Source organism: Chiloscyllium punctatum, chromosome 14, assembly GCF_047496795.1.
Source record: "Chiloscyllium punctatum isolate Juve2018m chromosome 14, sChiPun1.3, whole genome shotgun sequence".
NCBI classification, from domain to species: Eukaryota; Metazoa; Chordata; class Chondrichthyes; order Orectolobiformes; family Hemiscylliidae; genus Chiloscyllium; species Chiloscyllium punctatum.
The window spans coordinates 95,247,570-95,261,305 of record NC_092752.1 but is presented as its reverse complement, the minus strand read 5'-3'; positions in this window follow the sequence as shown (position 1 = coordinate 95,261,305).

The following is a 13,736-nucleotide window of genomic DNA, read 5'->3' as shown; positions in this document are numbered from 1 at the left end:
GACCACACCAGTCCGTGAACTGCCTCTCCAGCACTGGGAGCTAAGCAGTGAACAGCCGTAAATTGTCATGTAAATCAGGAGCATTTACCCTCCCAGCATGTACAGCAGTGTACACCACCCCAGGGCATGGATCTGTAAACCAGGAGCAGTTACCCTACCAGCATGTCGAGCTGTGTACACTGCCCCAGTGCATTGTTCAGTAACACTATGTTAGATCACTGCCCAGTGTGGGGAAACCTGCAGCCCATGCTGGAAGTGACAGGATGTGCAGCTCCAATCCATTTGCAGCTCCATATCTCCATTGTATCAATGGATGTAGAATATCTCAAGAGGAAGGAGGAAAATGACTTAGGGTTAAGTAGGCAAGGATCAGACAAGGCTCTAGAGGGTTACAAGGTAGTCAGGAAGGAAGTGAAGAATAATCTCAGGAGAGCGAGAAGCGGGCATGAAAAGACTTCGTGAGTAGGATTAAGGTAAAACTTAAGATGTTCTATACTTTTGTGTGTAACAAGATGATTGCTATAGTGAGGGTAGGGCTCATCAGGATAGTGGAGGGAACTTGCACCAGGAGTCAGAGGAGGTAGGGGAACATAGAAAAGAGAACACTACAGCGCAGTACAGGCCTTTCGGCCCTCGATGTTGCGCTGACCTGTCATACCAATCTGAAGCCTATCTAACTTAACTATTCCATGTACGTCCATATGCTTGTCCAATGACAACTTAAATGTGGTTAAAGTTGGCGAATCTACTACTGTTGCAGGCAAAGCATTCCACAGCTCTCTCTTTAGGTCTTTCCTGGCTACCTTGTAACCCTCAAGCGCCCCAACTGAGCCTTCACATCCCATCCTAACATAAGTCATCGTCTTCCTCTTGACCAGAGATTCCACTTCATTCGTAAACCACGGCTCCCGCACTCTACAGCTTCCTCCCTGCCTGAGAGGTACATACATATCTAGGACACACAGTAGCTTTTCCTTGAATATGCTCCACATTTCTAATGTGCCCATCCCCTGCAGTTTCCTTCCCCATCATATGCTTCCTAAAACTTGCCTAATGGCATTGTAATTGCCTTTCCCTCAGCTGTAACTCTTGCCCAGTGTATACACCAATCCCTTTCTATCACTGAAGTAAACATAACAGAATTGTGATCGCTATCACCAAAGTGCTCACCTACTTCCAAGTCTAACACCTGACTAGGCTCATTACCTAGTATCAAAACTAATGTGGCTTTGCGCCTTGTTGGCCTGTCTATATACTGTGTCAGGAAGCCCTCCTGCACACACTGGACAAAATCTGACCGCTCTATAGTACTTGTACTATAGTGTTCCCGTTCAATATTTCAAAAGTTGAAGTTCCCCATTACATCCACCCTATCTCTGTCACTCCTATCGAGAATCATGTTTGCTATCCTTTCCTCTACATCTCTGGAAATATTCGGAGGCCTTTAGAAAACTCCCAACAGGGTGACCTCTCCTTTCCTGTTTCTAACTTCAGCCCATACTACCTCAGTTGACGAGTCCCCAAACATCCTTTCTGCAACTGCAATACTGTCCTCGACAAACAATGTTATATCTCCCCCTCTTTTAACAACTTCTCTGTTCTTACTGAAACATCAAATCCTGGAACCTGCAACAGCTATTCCTGTCCCTGCTCGAACCATGTCTCCAAAATCGCCACAACATTGAAGTCCCAGGTACCAAGCCATGCTGCAAGTTCATCCACCTTATTCCGGGTGCTCCTGGCGTTGAAGTGGACACACTTCAAACCAACCTCTTCCTTTCCAGTGCCATCTTGCATCCCTGAAACTTGATTTTGGACCTCCCTACTCTCAACCGTTTCTATACTCTAACTACAATTTTGGTTGCCATCCCCCTGCTGGATTAGTTTAAACCGACCCCAATAGCCTTAGCGAATTCCAACTCCCCCCCCCCCTTCCCCAGGATATTGGTACCCCTCTGGTTCAGATGAAGTCCATCCTGCTTGTAGAAGTCCTACCAACCCAGAAAGAGCCCCAATTATCCAAGAATCCAAAACCCTCCCTCCTGCACCATCCCTGTAGCCACATGTTCACCTTCTTTCTCTCCCTATTCCTTGCCTCACTAGCACGTGGCACAGGCAAGAAACCAGAGCCAACAACTCTGTTCGTCCTAGCTCTAAGCTTCCATCCTAGCTTCCCGAATTTCTGCCTTAAATCCCCATCTCGCTTCCTACCTATGTCATTGGTGCCTATGTGGACCACGACTTGGGGCTGCTCCCTCTCCCCCTTAAGGATCCCAAAAACATGATCAGAGACATCACGAACTCTGACACCTGGGAGGCAACACACCAACCGTGAGTTTCTCTCGTCCCCACAGAACTTCCTATCTGTCCCCCTTACTATGGAGTCCCCAATGACTACTGCTCTGCTCCTCTTCCCCTTTCCCTTCTGAGCAGCAGGGACAGACGCTGTGCCAGAGCACTCTACCCCACTGCTTTCCCCTGGTAAGTCCCCCCTACAGTATCCATAACGGTATATTTATTCTTGAGGTGAATGGCCACAGGGGATTCCTGCACTGCCTGCCGGTTCCCTTTCCTTCCCCGACTGTAACCCATTTGCCTTTTTCTTGTACCTTAGGAGTGACTACCTCCCTGTAACTCCTCTCAATGACTCCATCTACCTCCCGAATGATCCGAAGTTCATCCAGCTCCAGCTCCAGTTCCCTAATGCAGTTTTCAAGGAGCTGGAGTCAGATGCACTTCCCGCAGATATAGTCAGCAGGGACACTTGAAGTGACCCTTACCTCCCACATTCTGCAGGAGGAACATTCACCTGCCCTAACCTCCATTCCCACTAGTCTAAATTCCCAAAGAGACTGTTGAAAAAAAGAAATAAAAAAACTCGTTAACTTTCCAAGCTGTGGCACAGGTACTTTGTTTTTGGTTAGAGGAGGAGAATGGGTGCTTTAACAGATTATAAGGCAAGGTAAGCTTTTCTGGGTGTTTGGTTTAATTCACAAACTGGTTCATTGCTGTGTCGTAACAGCACACTTGGAACATTGTGTTCAGTTCTGGTCGCCTTGTTATAGGAAAGGTGTAGAAGCTATAGTGAGGATGCAAAGGAATCCCTAGGGATCAACAGAAATATTGGCACAGACCACTCGATTGAGTGAAATATTGAGGAAGTCACCACACGAAAAATAAATTCTGACAGATTCTGCATTTCTGTACAAACGTCGGTGTGTCAGTGTTTGTGGTGTGTCTGTACTGATGCTTGTATATCTGTGTGTGCACGTGCATCAGTGTATTGGCATTTCTCTCTGTGTGCTTTAGCATCTCTGTGACTGCACCAGTCTCTATGTGTGCCTGTGTATCTATATGCATATCTTTGTGTATCTGCGTGTCTCTGTGCGTATCCGTCTGCACAGCGGATCTGCCAGCCTTTGTGGTGTTTAAAGTGATGCAATGTCCGCCTCTGCTGGTCTTCACACTCTACTGCGTTGATGGCAGTGGAGGGAGAAAACCGTAAGGGATTCAGTCTAGTAGGTGGGAAGAGGGAGGTCGATCATAGCACCATCCAAACTGACAGCACCACAGCACACTTGCGCAGTGGCATGGGGAGACCAGCAGAGGGTGGCATTGTAAGTCTATAACCTGAACAGGTACAGACGTAGAGGTAGAGGAGGGGAGTAAGGGTTTATCTCAATTTCAATGCACACACACACACACACACACACACACACACACACATTTGGGTATAGGGAGGATCATAATTGTACTGAGGACACTTAGAGTGGCGAATGCTCCATAGTAACATATGTGCTCGCTCGGCAATGTGAAAGTGATTTGTCTTTGAAGATTATTCGTTACACAGAGTGTATACCTTGAAGAGTATTTCCACTGCAACTACAGCCAAGCAATTCTGACCAAATCATCTGTAAGGTGATGCGGTGAATTTATTACACGTTCATTAAATTGAAATATTCTATAATTCACCCCGACAAGGTGTAAGTGTGAAAGGATTGAAAAGTCCTGAAACTGACCCAGTGGTGGTGGTAATATATCTAGGTATCAAACAAACTCTTCTGTGCATCCAGAGATATTTGCAAAACCAAACAGCCGTGCAATGTGAGATATTCACAGTATTTGATGTCCTCTGATAGAAAAAAGTGACACTTGTGCATGGGGAGACCAGCAGAGGGTGGCATTGTATGACTATAACCTTAACAGATACAGACGTAGAGGTAGAGGAGGGGAGTAAGGGTTTATCTCAATTTCAATGGATTTTCCCCCCAAATCACAGAGCCATAATTTCACAGAGATGCACACAAACATACATCGACACATTAAACACACAACACGTATACATACAGATATGGACACTTACACACAACCACAAGCAAACGCCCGCACACACAGTGGTTTCTTTAAGATAGAAATAAGTATGTTTTTCATGAATAAGGGAATCAATGGTCAGTTGGTGAGGGAAGGAGAATGTGGGTGAGAAACATTTTAACTGTGACCAAACGGCACAGCAGATCCAAGAGGCTGAATGGCCTAATTCTGTTCCAATATCCTATTTTGTGAAGGGATTCATTTTGGAAGTCGAAGTTGAATGCAGATTACTGGGTCAAATGTAGGATTCATAGCAGTGTGGACGAACCAACGAATGTTGGGGTCCATGTCTGCAGGTCTCTTATTTGCCACCTAAGTTGAAATGGTTGTTAAGAAGGCGTATGGTGTGTTGGTTTTCATTAGCAGGGGGACTGAGTTGAAGAGCCGCAAGATTATGCTGCAGGTCTATAAAGCTCTGGTGAGACCACATTTGAAATGTTCTGGTCGCCTCATTATAGAAAGGATATGGAAGCTTTAGAGCAGGTGCAGAGGAGATTTACCAGAATGCTGCCTGGACTAGAGGGCTTGTCTTATGAAGAAAGGTTGAGGGAGCGATGGCTTTTCCCATTGGAGTAAAGAAGGATGTGCTGCAACTTGATAGAGCTGAGCAAGATGGTGAGAGTTACAGACAGAGTAAATAGCCAGAGACCTCTTCCCAAGCTGGAAATGGTTGTCACGAGGTGAGCATAATTTTAAGGTGTTTGGAGAAAGGTTTTGGAAGATGTCAAAGGCAGTGAGGCAGCCGTGCTCACCACTGAGACACCATGCTCCCTCCCCCTCCCCCAAAACCAGGTCCCTGGTACTGTGCGACAGCCGTGCTAATCACTAAGACTCCATGCCCAACTCCCCCTCCCCCCAGAGCCAGGTCCCTGGTACTGTGAGAGAGCCATGCTAACCACTGAGACAACATGCCCCCCTCCCCCTCCCCCTCCCCCCCAAACCGGGTCTCTGGTACTGTGAGGAGAACGTGAGGACTGCAGATGCTGGAGATCAGAGCTGAAAATGTGTTGCTTGAAAAGCTCAACAGGTCAGGCAGCATCCAAGGAACAGAAGAATCGACGTTTCGGGCATAGGTCCTTCTACAGGAATCCTGTTCCTTGGATGCTGCCTGACCTGCTCCGCTTTTCCAGCAACACATTTTCAGCTCGGCCCTGGTACTGTTAGACAGCTGTGCTAACCACTGAGACATCATGCCCCTCTCCCCCTCCCCCAAGACTGGATCCCTGATACTGTGAGACAGCCGTGCTCACCACTGAGACACCATGCCACCCTTCTCTCCCCCCAAACCTGGTCCCTGGTACTTTGAGACAGCTGTGATAACGACTGAGACACCATGTCCCAATTCCCCACCCCATTCCTTCAACCAGGTCCCTGATACTGTGAGACAGCCATACTAGACACTGAGATACTATGCCCCCCCTCCCCCTCTCCCCAAACCAGGTACCTGGTACTGTGAGACAGCCGTGCTAACCACTGAGACATCATGCCCCCCTCTCACTCCCCCAAAACCGGTTCCCTGGTACTGAGAGACAGCCGTGCTAACCACTGAGACACCATGCACCCTCCCCCTCCCCATCCCCCAATCCGTGTGCCTGGTACTGTGAAACAGCCATGCTAACTACTGCGACACCATTCCCCCGTCCCCGCCCCCTCCCCCAAAACGGATTCACTGTGCTCGGTAATACTGGGGAAAATGTGAAAAAACGTGATGAGCTTAGAGCTATGATGTTGTGGCATAACAGAGACGTGGGTTTCTCAGGGGCAGGAATGGTTGCTGGATGTTCCAGGGTTTAGAACATTTAAAAAGAATAGGGAGGAGGTAAAAGGAGGAGGGGGTGTAGCACTGCTAATCAGAGAGGATATCATAGCTACAGAAGTTAGCATTGTCGAGGAGGGTCTGCCTAATGAGTCAGTATGGGTGGAAATTAGGAACAGTAAGGCAGCAATCACCTCATTAGGGGTTAAATACAGGCCCCCCAATAGAAGCAGGGAGATTGAAGAAAGCATAGGTCAGCAGATTTTGGAAAAGTGTGAATGGAATAGGGTAGTTGTACTGGGTAAAAACAATGACTGCAAATGCTGGAAACCAGATTCTGGATTAGTGGTGCTGGAAGAGCACAGCAGCTCAGGCAGCATCCAGGTAGCTTCGAAATCGACGTTTCTGAAGGGCCTTTGCCCGAAACGTTGATTTCGATGCTAGTTGTAATGGGTGACTAACATTCCCAATATTGAACGGAACCTCCTTCTGGCAGATGGTTTGGAAGGAGCTGTTTTTGTAAGGTGTGTTCAGGAGGGTTTCCTAACTCAGTACGTTGACAGGCCGACGAAGGGAAAGGCGATTTTGGATTTCGTGCTCGGCAATAAGCCGGGGCAGGAGTCAGATCTTGTGGTTAGAGAGCATTTTGGTGATAGTGACCACAACTGCCTCATATTCTACATAGCTATGGAGAAGGAGAGAAGCAGGCACAATGGGAGGATATGTAGTTAGGGAAAAGGAAACTATGATACTATCAGACTGCGTTGTGAAGCATGGACTGGGAGCAATTGTTCCATGGAAAGGGCACTATAGACATGTGGGGACTGTTTAAGGAACAGTTGTTGTGAGTGATGCATTAATGTGCTCCTCTGAGACAGGCAAGAAGGGGTAAGATAAAGGAACCTTGGATGACGAGAGCGGAGGAGCTTCTCGTTAAAAGAAAGAAGGCATCTTACGTAAGATGGAGGAAGCAAGGGTCTTGCTCAGCACTAGAGGATTACAGGCAGGCGAGGAAGGAGCTGAAAAATGGTCTGAGGAGAGCCAGGAGCGGGCAGGAAAAAGGCTTGGCACGAAGGGGTAGGGACAATCTAAAGGCATTTTGCACGTATGTGAGGAATAAGAGAATGATCAAAGAAAATGTAGGGCCGATCAGGGATAGCATAGGGAACTTGTGTATAGAGTCTAATGAGGTAGGGGAAGGCCTAAATGAGTTTTTTGCTTCTGTCTTTACGAAAGAAAAGGACCTTGTAGTGAATGAAACCATTGAGGAGCAGTTAAGCATGCTGCAACAGATAGATTGAGGAAGCTGATGTGTTGAAAATTTTGACAAACATTAAGATTGACAAGTCGCCAGGGCCAGACCAGATTTGTCCTCGGCTGCTCTGGGAAGCGGGAAATGTGACTGCTTCACCGCTTGCGAGGATCTTTGCATCCTTGCTCTCCACTGGATTCGTACCAGAGGACTGGAGGGAGGAAAATGTAATTCCTCTCTTTAAGAAAGGAAATAGGGAAATCCCCGGAAATTACAGACAGTCAGTCTCACGTCTGTCATCTGCAAGGTGTTAGAAAGGATTCTGCAGGATAGGATTTATGACCATCTGGAAGAGCATGGCTTGATTAAATGCAGTCAGCACGGCTTTGTGAGGGGCAGGTCATGCCTCACAAATCTAATTGAATTCTTTGAGGATGTTACGAGACAAGTTGATGAGGGTCGAGCAGTGGATGTTGTGTATCTGGACTTCAGTTAGGCATTTGATAAGGTTCCACATGGTAGACTCGTTCAGAAGGTCAGGAGGAATGGGATACAGCGAAACTTAGCTGTCTGGATACAGAATTGGCTGGTCAACAGAAGACAGCGAGTGGTAGTGGAAGGAAAATATTCTGCCTGGAAGTCAGTGGTGTTCCACAGGGCTCTGTTCTTGGGCCTCTACCCTTTGTAATTTTTATTAATTACTTGGATGAGGAGGTTGAAAGATGGGTTGGCAAGTTTGCAGATGACACAAAGGTTGGAGATATCATTGACAGTATACAGGACTGTTGTAGGCTGCAGCCTGACATTGCTAGGATGCAGAGATGGGCTGAGAGGTGGTAGATGGAATTCAAACTGGATAAATGCGAGGTGATGCATTTTGGAAGATCGAACTTGAAAGTTGAGTACAGGATTAAAGGCAGGATTCTTGGCAGTGTGGAGGAACAGCGGGATCTTGGTGTTCAGGTACATAGATCCCTTAAAATTTCCACCCAGGTGGACAGGGTTGTTAAGAAAGCATATGGTGTTTTGGCTTTCATTAACAGGGGGATTGAGGTTAAGACCCGTGAGATCTTGTAACAGCTCTATAAAACTTTGGTTAGACTACACTTGGAATACTGCGTCCAGTTCTGGTCGCCCTACTATAGGAAAGATGTGGATGCTTTGGAGAGGGTTCAGAGGAGGTTTACCAGGATGCTGCATGGACTGGAGGGCTTATCTTACAAAGAGAGGTTGACTGAGCTCGGAATTTTTTCGTTGGAAAAAAGAAGGAAGATACGGGACCTAATTGAAGTGTACAAATAATGAGAGTCATAGATAGAGTTGATATGACGGGTCATAGTTTTAAGCTGTTTGGCGGAAAGTATAGAGCAGATGTCAGAGGCGGGTTCTTTACGCAGAGAGTTGTGAGAACATGGAATGCGTTGCCAGCAGCAGTTGTGGAAGCGAGGTCATTGGGGATATTTAAGAGACCTCTGGACATGCATATGGTCACAGACATTTGAGAGTTCGTACATTCGGTTTACCGAACATGAGGATCAATGGTTGGCACAACATCGTGGTTGAAGGGTCTATTCTGTGCTGTACTGTTCTATGTTCTATGTTCTAAACAGTAAACAGTGACAAAACACTACAGATGAGTCAGGATCTGGAGGTAGAAACAGAGGCAGCATATTGAGTCTGATATGATCCTCTTCTGAAAAACTCATATTGGAATCAAAAAGTTAATTGTGTTCCTCTCTGCTCAGAACCTGCAAATGTTTTCCTGCACTTTCAACTTATTTACTCTTCTGGACTATGTATATTTGTCTGATCTGAAAGGGAACAGCAAAGCTGCGATTTCTGTTGACGCTCAAGAATTTGGTTATGGTTTTTGAATGAAAAATGAAAAACTATGTGCCTGACAGCTCCCCAAAAACCGATAGTTTATTGTCATTGTCATAATGCTTTATGAAAATGTTGAACTCGGTGTTCATGACATCACATGATCAAAACTCTGAAAGTAACTGATTGAAGTACTGATCCCAATCTTACCAATGTCTTATCATGCTCCTGATGTCACTGGCATGATACTCATCCAGCATGATCTTACCTTTCTGAGAGTTTCCATATATCTATGAAAACGTAAAATATCTTTGTATTTTTTAACAAGACATATTCATCCAGGGTTTTGGAAGGCACGAGCAAGGGCAGAGTTTATTTGTCATCCTCAATGGCTCTGGAATAAGTGACACAGTGTTGTCCTGTTTGACCTGTTCAATCCAAAGTGATGCAGATCCAGACAGAGCTGTTTGTAGAGGCATTCCAAGATTTTTAACAAATACTTGTGAAGGATCAGCAAATTAGTCCCTAGTCAGGATGACATGCAACTTGGAAGATACCTTTCAGAGACTGATTTTTCTCTTGTTCCCATTCTCAGTGCAGAATGTTCTCTATATCCCATTAGTCACAGTTGTGCTCAGGGTCCTTGATTCCACTCTCAGTCAAGTCCTGCTTCGATTGAAAGGGAAGTCACTCTGATCTCCCCTCCAACTACACGGGCAGATCTGTTGAAAGAATCAGGTGCATAAGACAGAACACTGTTTGTTTGAAAAATGTCTTCGCAATATTGAGAAGAAAATTGATGCATGATCTTCCTAAATGCATTATTGCAACATGACATCACTTTTGAAACGATATTCTGAACGGTGGGTGTTTGTTCTTTTCACTTGCTTCCAATTCAGTGTAGAAATGAGAACGTGAATTATCTTCTATAGTGTGTTTATAATCCAGAATTTAATTCAATCTTTATCATCATTGCTCCAGCTCTTTCAAACAAAATTAATGAATGACCCTGCGTCCACCCTGCAGATGAAAAAGTTCTTTCAGCTCTGACTATTGCAGCGAATGTTGTAAAAAACAAGCTGCAGGTCCAAATAAAATGAAAATGCTGCAGGGCAAGGTGCCAAACGCGAGTCCAAAATTAATTATGTCCAAGCATTATGAATAATACATGTAGAGGGGCGGAGTATAAAAGCAGGATTCAGCTCCATGTCCAAAATACTGTTTGTGGCTCCCTCACAAAAGACCACAACTGATTCACGGTGTAAATTCACCAAAATAGGAAAAACAAGAGACTGGAATTCCCAATTCTGCAACAACATCGGTAGAACAGGAAGAAAATCAAGGTTTGTTTCTGAAATTCATAAACTGTGATGATACGAATGTGGTGTATATGTGAGGGGAGGGGATGTTAGAGGATGATAAACAATGGTGTAGATGACACAATGATTATCCAGGTGGGTCACAGTGAGCAGGAACGTGTTGGTTACAGGACGGTACAAACAGATTTTCAGAAGACCAGATCAATGATTGATACAAGGTAACACTGAAATGTGTGAGATGCTGCAATTTGGAAGATGTAACAAGACAAGAGAGAACACAAGCCATGAAGAGAGGTTAGATTTGCTTTTGGAGCAGAGAAAGGTGATGGGTGAACCTGACAGAGGTGTATTATAGCATGAGAGGTATGGGACGAGTGAACAGACAACAACTATTCCCCTTAGTCAAAGCGTCAAAATCAAGGGGAAATACGTTTGAAATCAAAGGGAATATACTAACAGAGGATTTGTGAAATATGTGTCAAAAATGCATTGCCTGGGAGGATGGTTCAGGAAGGTAACCTCACAAACAGTGTAAAACAGTTGTTTCAGCACTGGGTGGTGCAGACTGGACGGGCCTTGTCTTTATTACATGATTCCATGTGGTGGCAGCCATGAAATGTCTGATATATTCTGAAGCAGCAACCAATTGGACTTGGTTTGTTCCAACGAACTATGCTCAGTAAGTGGTGAGATTACAAACAAGCACCATCCCATGGAGTTTCAGCACCTACTCAACCTGGGACAGCCCAGCCATCTCTGAAATCATCCAAGATAATTCACATGCTCAGTGTAAGAATCGTCCAACACAGCATCAACATTATTCCAGCTGTTTGTCACCATTATTTTAAGTTCACCAAGAAACAGACTTCGCTTCATTATTATATACATTTCTCGAGTAAGGTTGTTATTTCTCTGAAGACTAATAAATTCCTTCCCATATATTCGTATTGACAAAGAGTCTGTTATCCTGCGAGCTGTTCCTCACCAGTAATATTTACTCCTAGTTAAACCGGCACATAAGATGCACTGCCGGCACTCCCTCCCAACAGCCACTTGGATGGACTAACATCAACTGGACTGGAACGTCTCAAGGGCAATTAATGCTGGTCTAGCTCCATTAAAATTCCAAATGAACTAAAAAGACAATCCGATTTTCTAATAGTTATTAAAAAACAAGGGCATTTTGTTGATCTGAAGAGTTTGTCGCTTCTTTGAAATTGTGAGAAATGTGTTATTTTATTTTCAGTATCAAAAGACAACAGAAATGTAAAACCTAGCATCAGGAGTAAGGAATCAAAACAACTCCATCAGGTGATAAGGTCGTGGATGATCTGATTGTGACCACAATCACACATTCCTCATTTGCCCTTACAATGTTCATGCATCATTCTTAGTCAAGAATCTGCCTGCCTCTGCCTTAGGAATATACAATGCCGTATCCTCCATCGCTATCTGGGAAGAGAATTGTACAAAGACACAACACTCTGAGAGAATAACACCAAATCACCATCTTCTTAACAGAGACATTTTTCTGTTTTACTCTCCATCCACTCATGGCAATCTCTCACACAAGGTGAAATATTGTTTTAGAATTCAACTTGAAAGACTACTTGGAATATTTTGAGGTTAAGCAAGACCATATTTTGTTCGCTTAAACCCCAGCAGATCCAGAGCCAGTCATTTCAAGATTTCCTCCTGAAATAAACGCTCCTCACAAGAGTCAGCTGAGTGAATCTTCTCTGGATTGCATTTCATATCATTATGGCCATCGCGCTCTCGATGTGGTTACACTACTACATTGTAAATCTGTACAAAATCGTCCCAACTTTTAAATGTATTCTGTTTCAGGAAGTTTCAACATTTGTCTTACCTCCCTAAAAATTTGATGTACACGTAAAATTTTTATTTTGTAATCCAAGTGCCCGGTTCCTCTGTGCCTAAAGCCAATCTCTCCACTGAAATAATATACTCCGTTTCCATTCAACCCACCAATATCTTTTAGCACAGACGCATTTTTCCAACTATGTTCCATACACCAATATTTGCCTGTTGACTTGACCCACCTTAATCTATTTATAGACTCATGTCCTCTTCATATCTTCCTTCTCGAACAGTTTCAAGTTTTTTTTAGATTAGTTACAGTGTGAAGACAGGCCCTTTGGCCCAACAAGTCCACACCGACCCGCCGAAGCGCAACTCACCCAGACCCATTCTCCTACATTTACCCCTTCACCTAACACGACGGGCAATTTAGCTTGGCCAATTCATCTAAACTGCACATTTTTGGACTGTGGAGGAAACCGGAGCACCCGGAGGAAACCCACGCTGAAGTTTGCATTCTTCCATAATAAAGACAGAATATTTGGCCAAAGAAATACACTGTGGCCATATTGCAAAGTAATTGACAATGAAATATTGTTACTTCATGTCTAAAGTATAAATTTGAGACAATGCTAAAGTGTTTTGCAAGCTCATCACTCAGTTCCATTAAGTAAAATAGAGTCAGATGGTGTCAGAATTGAAGAACCGTAAAGTTGAAAACCCGTGGTTGGAGTTATGTACAGGTCGATAGATCGTAGTCAGAAGCTGGGGCGCATGATAGATGAGGAGATAGAAACGATATGTAGGAAAGGCAAAGTTACAGTGACTGGGGGGATTTCAATATGCAGGTGGACTCGGAAAATCAGTGGTAGTGGTTTGCAAGGAAAGGAATTTGTGGAATAACTACAAGATGGCTTTTTGGAGCAGCTTATGGTGCAGGCAATGAGGGAATGGGCAATACTGGATTTAGAGCTGTGCAGTGAGGCAGACTTGATAAGGCAGCTTAAGGTGAAGGAACCTTCGGAGGCAGTGATCATACTATGATTGAACCTACTCTTCAATTTGAGAGGGAGAAAGTAGAATCGGAGTTAATATTACAGCTAACTAAAGACACCTTCAAAGACACAAGGGAGGAGCTGGATAGAATTGACTGGGAGAGGAGTCGAGCAGGAAAGACAGTGGAACAATAATGGTGGGAGTTTCTCAGAGCAATTTAGGAGTCACAGCAGAGATTTATCCTGAGGTAAAAGATGTATTGTACAGCGAGGATGAGGCAACCATGGATGACTGGGACAGTCATGGCTAGCGTAAAAGGAAAATAGAAAGTAGATAACATAGTAAATAGCAGTGGGAAACCAGAAGATTTGGAAGCTTGAAAGATGAACAGATGGCAACA